Source organism: Schistocerca serialis, chromosome 3 (genome assembly GCF_023864345.2).
Source record: "Schistocerca serialis cubense isolate TAMUIC-IGC-003099 chromosome 3, iqSchSeri2.2, whole genome shotgun sequence".
Classification (NCBI taxonomy): Eukaryota; Metazoa; Arthropoda; class Insecta; order Orthoptera; family Acrididae; genus Schistocerca; species Schistocerca serialis.
In genome coordinates, this window is record NC_064640.1 from 638,162,073 (window position 1) to 638,169,532 (window position 7,460).

At 36.6% G+C, this 7,460-nt stretch overlaps 1 protein-coding gene across 3 annotated transcripts in view; it reads right to left on the reverse strand.

The window, feature by feature from the left end:
• The window catches only part of LOC126470520 (glycoprotein endo-alpha-1,2-mannosidase), a 102,034-nt gene extending 95,279 nt beyond the window's left edge, over nucleotides 1–6,755 (reverse strand). The window contains exon 1 of one of the 3 annotated variants that reach the window (XM_050098433.1): nucleotides 6,644–6,755. The gene's annotated coding sequence lies outside the window, so the exon portion shown is untranslated. The remainder of the gene's footprint in view (nucleotides 1–6,643) is intronic. The other 2 variants (XM_050098432.1, XM_050098431.1) reach the window with 2 other exon arrangements.
• Between the last annotated feature and the right edge of the window lie 705 nt (nucleotides 6,756–7,460).

Consider the following 7,460-nt stretch of genomic DNA (forward strand, 5'->3'; position numbering starts at 1 on the left):
TAGTGCAGTCATTGTGTCTGGAAGATAAAATTTACTGTTCTCGACAGAGTGCAACAAAGACACTGTAACTGTAACAGTTGAAGGTCAAAAAGTTGTGAAAGTGAAGAGGTACACGACTCCTAGTATTAAAGAAATTTTTGCAATTTATAAGAGCAACTATACAACTTCACATATTGGAAGATCAAAATTTTATGCACTACAACCTAAGTGTCAAGTGTTGCAGTTATAAGTGACGGCATAGGACATGACTCGGCACACTCTTTGCTAGCAATGCGCAAAATTCTTCAAGTGCAAACAGAGGCAGAGAAGATCATCATTATTTCTGATGGTGCTCCTAGTCATTTTAAAAATCGTTATCAGCTGTTTGAATTGAGCAAGTCGCTTATGCCAACTGACTGGGTATACAGTGCTACTGGTCACGGGGAGAGGTCGTGTGATGGTGTACGAGGCTTGCTGAAACACCATGCTACAAAACATAATCTTTCCAAACCAAATACAGCCGTGATTCAGAATGCTGAGGATTTTACAAGAGCTGTAAAATCTTACACATCCACAGCCCTCATTCTTTTGTCCAAAGAGGAAATCTAAGAATTCCATGAACAGAAAAAAGAATGGTCCATATAAACTACTTCTATGAAAGGAATTCAGAAGACATATTTTTGGACTCATAGTGATGGGCGAACTCATATCCCACACACTTTAAAGAGCAAGAAAGATGAAATTTCGTTTGTTCGGCCAACACCTCAGAAACAGCAGGATAATATTCAGATTCATAACTTGAGAAGTGGGATGTTTGTGGCATGTGTGTATGGTGTGACTGGTGGATTGCAGAGATTATAGACACCAGTTATGAGTTGAATGAAATTCTAGTGAACTTTCTGCTACCACATGGACTAGCTGCTGGATATAGGTTTCCAGCTGAAGGACAGCAACAACACCATCATTGCTCACTTCCTGTTCACAATGTTTTGAAGATTGTAAGTGCTCCAGATCCTATTGGTTCAACAGGAAGGCATCACTCTATAGCAAAGGAACATAGGCCCTACTGAAGAAGTGGAATACATTTTTAGTTCATTGACTGGCCAATTTCAGTACAAAACAAAGTGCACAGAAGTTGTATAAATAGAAACCCTTAAGTCTTTGGACCATTCACATATTTTTTGGAACCATTTAAAATGCTTGAAAAATGAGTCTCTTACTCATCTTTCAAAACTAAAATTATGTTACATAAGGCTAGGTTTTGATTTTTATGAGCCTGTTATCTGATAATGTGGTAACAAAACCGGTTTTATGTATGGCAAAAATTTCAGTTGTTTATCAAACCTGTTCAACCTAAAAGTCGAAGCTCTCCTTTTCAGCGAATGTAAAACTATATGGTACCAAACAACAGAAAAAAAAATCAAAATTTTATGGATTGGTATTTTTGAACATTTTTTTTCATAAATTATTAAAAAAGTTCAGAATGCTATAGTAAAATAACTTTGACAGATAAGTCTACATGGAGGATTTCTTTGTAATCATGATGCAGTTATTTTTCAAATAAAAAAACAAAAAAAAAATCTAGAACTGTTTGAGAGGTACAGTGTTTTAAAAGTTTTTCAAAAGTTTGCATCTTCAAAATGGTATGTGTAGTGTTATCATCGGAGGGCTGTATCTCAGAGCAGAAACTTTTTTGATAAAACAAAAAAATGTGTGTTCCTTACTTAGTCCTTCGTTTTAACATACGCCAAAAGTAATTTTTAGTCTGAGGGAGGAAAAAAATTGCAGAAGTTCTTACAAGAGTAAGCAAATCTTAGAATTTGATTTGACATGCAATGACCCTGATGACAATTTTTCTGTAGGGGAGAAGGAAGCATTTGTACATAGGGATGATGCAATGCCTAAGGTCTAAGAAGGCAAAGAACAGAAGCCAGAATTGGTGATTTTGGTAGAATGTACAAAGAAAACACCACTAGCAATGTGTGGCACGATGTAGGAACGGGCCTTTTGTGAAGAAACCACTAGGTGGGGCAGGGTGTCAGCGGTGACCATATACAGACCCGAGACCTCGCAGCTTGGTTGTCAGAAACAACAATGTGAAAGGAGTGATGTGCCCTGGTGCATAGTATAAAGGTGGAGGCAGTGGTGCCCGACAAGAGTTAATGTTCAGCCCGTCATCCTCTATGCAGGTCAGGCTGGCGGCTTGGACTTCCTAATATTCAATATGGCTCTGCTTGTATTCAGACTATCCGCGTACCTTTCTCCAGAGGAACTGTAGTGGGAATAGTGTACTTCCATTCACTCATTGAGCAGTAAATATTGTTTTTTTTTTAGGTCTTGCCTTTTTTCACTTATTTCCTGACCACATTCCATAATTACTTCAAAACATTCAGTTAATCACCACATTAGCTAATTGAATGGGCCTTCCTCTGTATCTTTTATTAAGCATGTAGCCTCACTGGATGCGAGAGTTTGTATTGTATTTGGTTCTGATGACCACCCTATCTAAAGACCTTGAACTGCTTTCATCTAGAAACCATTGGGTTGGTGTCAGGCCTTGAGGAGAAGTGCTATGTCCAACCTCTGTGCATAGGCTGTGAAACCTCTTCTAATCATACGGTGCAGCATGTCTGGTCAGATTACCAGTCTCCAGCTTGTAATCTTGTTGTTTGATTAGCAAGCCAGCGCTAAGCCAAGAAGAGAAGGCCTAAAGATGTAAGGAATGTGTAGAAGGACCATACAAAAGAAACAAACATGAAAACAACTCTAAAGGTAGGAAGCAGGAAGTAGATTATGTAATGGCGGATACACTACCATGAGAAGAAGTTGACACAGCACTGAAAATAGAGCTCTTAAAGTAGACAGTGTCCCCTCAGTTATTAAGATCTTTCTAAGAACCAGCCATGACAACATTATTCCACTATGTACAACAGATAAGAGGCAGATGTAATACACTTGGACCTCAAGAATAATGTAATAATTCCAATTCTGAGGAAGGCAGTGTTAACAGGTGTGAATATTACTGAACTAAGAAAGAAAAAACTGATGGAAGCTGACCTTGGGGACAAAGAATTTGGGCGCTGGAGAAATTTAGTAACATCCTAGACAACGCTGACCACATGACCTATCTGAGAGTATAGACCAAAGCAAAGGGAAACTTACTCTCATAGCATTTGTAGATTTAGAGAAAGTTTCTGAAATTGATGGAAATGAATGTTGTTTACAACTTTCTGAGGAATGAGACTCAAGTTAAAACAGTCAAACTACATTAAAGTATAGCAGTACTTGAGAAGGGAGTGGGACGGCATTGTAGCTTATCTCAGATGTTTGTTATTATTAACGACACCATGGACAAATTTAGAAAGGGGAATGTTCAGGGAGAAGAAAGGGAAAAATTAGAGGTTTGTCAATGACACTGTTATTCTGTCAGAGGGCAAATAACTTGCAAGACCAGTTCAACGGAATGGATACTCTTGAACAGAGGTTATGAGTTTCACTCTAAGTAAAGCAAGGTTATTTAGTCAAATTAAATTGGGTGATGCTGAGGGAATTAGATTAGAAAATGACACTAATAATAGTAGATGAGTTTTGCCATTTGGTCAGTGAGATAAATGGCTATGGCTAAAGTACAGAGGACATAAAATGCAGACTGGTAGTATCAATAAAAACTTTTCTGGAAAAGAATAATTTGTTAGCATAAAAATTAGTGTGTTAGGAAGCTTTTTCTGAAATCATTTTTCTGGTGCCTTATAGTGAAATGAAATGTGGATGATAAACATGTGAGACAAGAATTAAATGGTAGCTTTTGAAACTGGATGCAACTGAAGAATGCTGAAGGTTAGACTGGTATGTTAGGTAACTAATGAAGCGGCAGTGAATTGAAATTAATGCACAACTTGACTGGTATCAACTTACAGGATTCACCTTGAGGTATCAAGGAATCATAAGTTTGGTAATGGAGCGGAGTGTGAGGAGTACAAATTGTAGAGGAGAGACCAAGGCTTGACTGAGCTAGTTCAAATGTATTTGAGTTTTAATATAGGCCTACTTAGTACCACCACCACCACCACCACCACCACTACCACCACCAACAACTACTACAGATTTACTACAGAAACCATTGTTGTTGTTGTTGTGGTCTTCAATTAAAAGACTAGTGCGATGGAACTATCTGTGCTAGTGTATTCTATGGAAGTTTGTTGATCTCCGTACAACTACCGCAACCTACATCAATTTGAACCCTACAGAAACCTTATGGCTCTGTGACGCACTTCAGACTTATCTCATAACAAAATAATTTAATACATTCAGAGTAAAGAGATTTTTTTCATGTAATATGTGATAACACAATACATTATTATTATCTGCAATTTAAATGAAGGCTTGTGCTGTGTTAAAAGTAGTCAGCTTGCAATAGAACTCAAACATCTGCTAATTGAATCTATAGATTGAAAGAGACTAGACTTAAGCAAATGTTGTGCCCCAGGTAATGACTAAGTGTCCATCATGAGTTACAAAGACAGTAGTGTGCAGACAAAATAAAAATAGCACTTCTTGTACATCCATCCATTGTGCATGTCACAATTTAAGTGTAGCCCATAATGCTGTTGCAGAGCCTAATTAAAAATGTGACATGTTTCTCGACAAATTTCAGAAGCTCTAAAAAATTTTTGGCCATAGAAAGCCACGGGGGCAGGATTTAAAAACTTACTTGGTGAATACTTCCAAGGCAAAACTAAAGCCACTCTTTCAAAGATACTGAAGCAGTGAAACACATTTTTAGTTCATTGACTGGCTAATTTCAGTACAAAACAGACTGCCCAGAAGTTGTATAAATTGAAACCCTTAAGTCTTCGGACCATTCACATACATTTTACTTTAAAAGTGCTTGAAAAATGAGTCTCTTACTCATCTTTCAAAATTAAAATTACATTAAGTAAGGCTAGGTTTTGATTTTTATGAGCCTGTTATCTGAGAATGTGGTAATAAAACAGGTTTTATGTATGGCAAAAATTTATCAAAGCTGTTCAACCTCAAAATGAGAGCTCTCCTTTTCAGGGAATGTAGAGCTATAAGGTACCAATCAACAGAAAAAAAAAAATCAAAATTTTATGAATTGGCATTTTTTATAATTTTTTCCATAAATTATAAAAAAGTTCAGAATGCTATAGTAAAAGAACTTTGACAGATAAGTCAATATGGAGGATTTCTTTGTAATCATGACACAATTATCTTTCAAATAAAAAAACCAGCAAAATATCTTTAAGTGTTTGAGAGATACAGCATTTTAAATTTTTTCCCAAAATTCACATCTTCAGAATGATATGTGCAGTGTCATCTATGGAGGGCTGTATCTCGGAGCAGATTTATTTATTTTTAGAAAACGAAAAAATACGTGTTCCTTATTTAGTCCTTCATTTAAACATATGCTAATTTCAATGACATCTAAGACTATGATGGTAAGATTTTTTTCCCAGCCTACCTGAATTGATATGGACTATGCCTTATGTATAGTACGCGTATGTATATTTTGAGCTATGGATTTCTGTTTTACTCCCCCTAAAATTCCGTATCATTATCAGATGATCCTTGGGTGAATAAATAAATATAACATTGTTACAATCTTTGAATTGAATAGCTGCAGAATTTGTGGTCAAATCATAAAAATGTGTAATAATTTCAAAATAAAATGTGTTAATGATTGGTAGAACTCTTATCACACAACATTGGTAAATCATAGACGAGTATGGTACAAAACTATGATCACCCTTAAAACTCTGATATCAATGAACCAACTGCCAACATTCTTAGCTGTTGTTAATCTAGATTACATTACAGACAGCACTCTCAATTTTTGGATTCCTGTGTTCAACATGATCTACTTAACTGTGCCTAAAGTAATATGAAAGGAGGTTAGTGCATTTGGAGAGTTAATGAAAGTATGAGACTGTTCAGTGCAATGCTGAAGTCAACTCCCTTCCCTCCCCCCAGCCCTTTTTACACATTTGTTTCAGAAACTTTTCGCAGGGGCTTTGATTTCTGGCCAATTAATTGTAAAAAACCAATGACCCATAGTTGAAATGTATGCAGTATTTTTGCTTTGCAGTGTATTATTATTGGAAACAGCCTTCCTTGACACCAAATGATTTGGTAAATACATAAGAAAGTACCTAACGGTCTTTGAGAATGAAATCTGGGCAGTACTGAACTCCTACGGTATGCTGAAAGTTAAATCTAGTTGTTATTAGTTCCACATGATACTAACTATACATTAACTTGATATTACTTATTTTTCAGGTGTGATGTGGTACGATTCAGGAAGCGGTCGGCAGTTTTACAGAACATTAATAAGTGTTGGCGGAAAATGAATTTCTTTTAGGTAATTGGATGGATGAAAAAGTAAACATGCAATAATAAAAAACTTTGCCTTCTTTAATTGCTGTATTGTTTCTATCTTCATACACATAGGACTAACTGTGTTATATAAGGTTATTTGATGGGGGAAAGAAGGTAATAAAGGAAAGTCGGGCATATCACATCAGATACTTCGTCTGTATTTCATTTGTCACTTCACTGCAACCACTTTTGCCCTTAAGTACCACATGCAATTAAAACTTTCATTCTGCACAGTAGGCACATGCATCTAGCGTACAATGCCATTCACCTGTCACAAGTATTAATACTCTGCGGAGTTAAGCGTCAATCGCCCCATCATACACATTACACACTATCTCGGCGAAACTTATAAACTGACATCTGTTTACACTGCGTTTCCACACACATGGAAAACTTGCGCAGGGGTAACCCCACCACTGCCCTCGCCAGTCTACTTGCCTACAACTGTCAAGTCAGATGATGAGCCACTATGGGTCGATTGTATAAATCATTTAATCTTAGATTACGACAGAAAATGACTCTAGATTAAGCTTAACCTGGAAATCTGCGTTGTATAAACGTTAATCCTCGATCACGTCGCTGCGAAGTAGGATCGTATTTGACTGGCGAAAATTCGAGGAACAAATTCAGGTTCAGCTAAACTCGTCAGTTTATAGAGTAGTGGCACTACGATTCATCGCTTTTGTTTTTAGCAGATACCAATCGAAATAATAAAAAAAATGTTACTAACACAAAAAGTGGCAAGTAAATATGTGACTACGTCATTCCTCCACCCCTGATGCTCAAATAACTTTTTTTTTCCCCTATCAGGAAGGTTACGTTAAGGAACTTACCGGCTACGATCTGTACGATGGATCTCATAACAGCTCTTTGGAGACAACTCATAATTTACGTGATTTGTTCAAAGGCATTTTATGGGCACTTACCAGCAGAGTAAGAAAGGAAAATTCGAAATATTTGCGATTCAACATCACTTATATATGTTCCTTTGCATCTCCAATAGCAGTAACTATTCAATTCGTATTAAATTTTTAATTAACGATCACGTCCTTAAATTGCTATGGCAATTCCATGTGGGTTGAAAA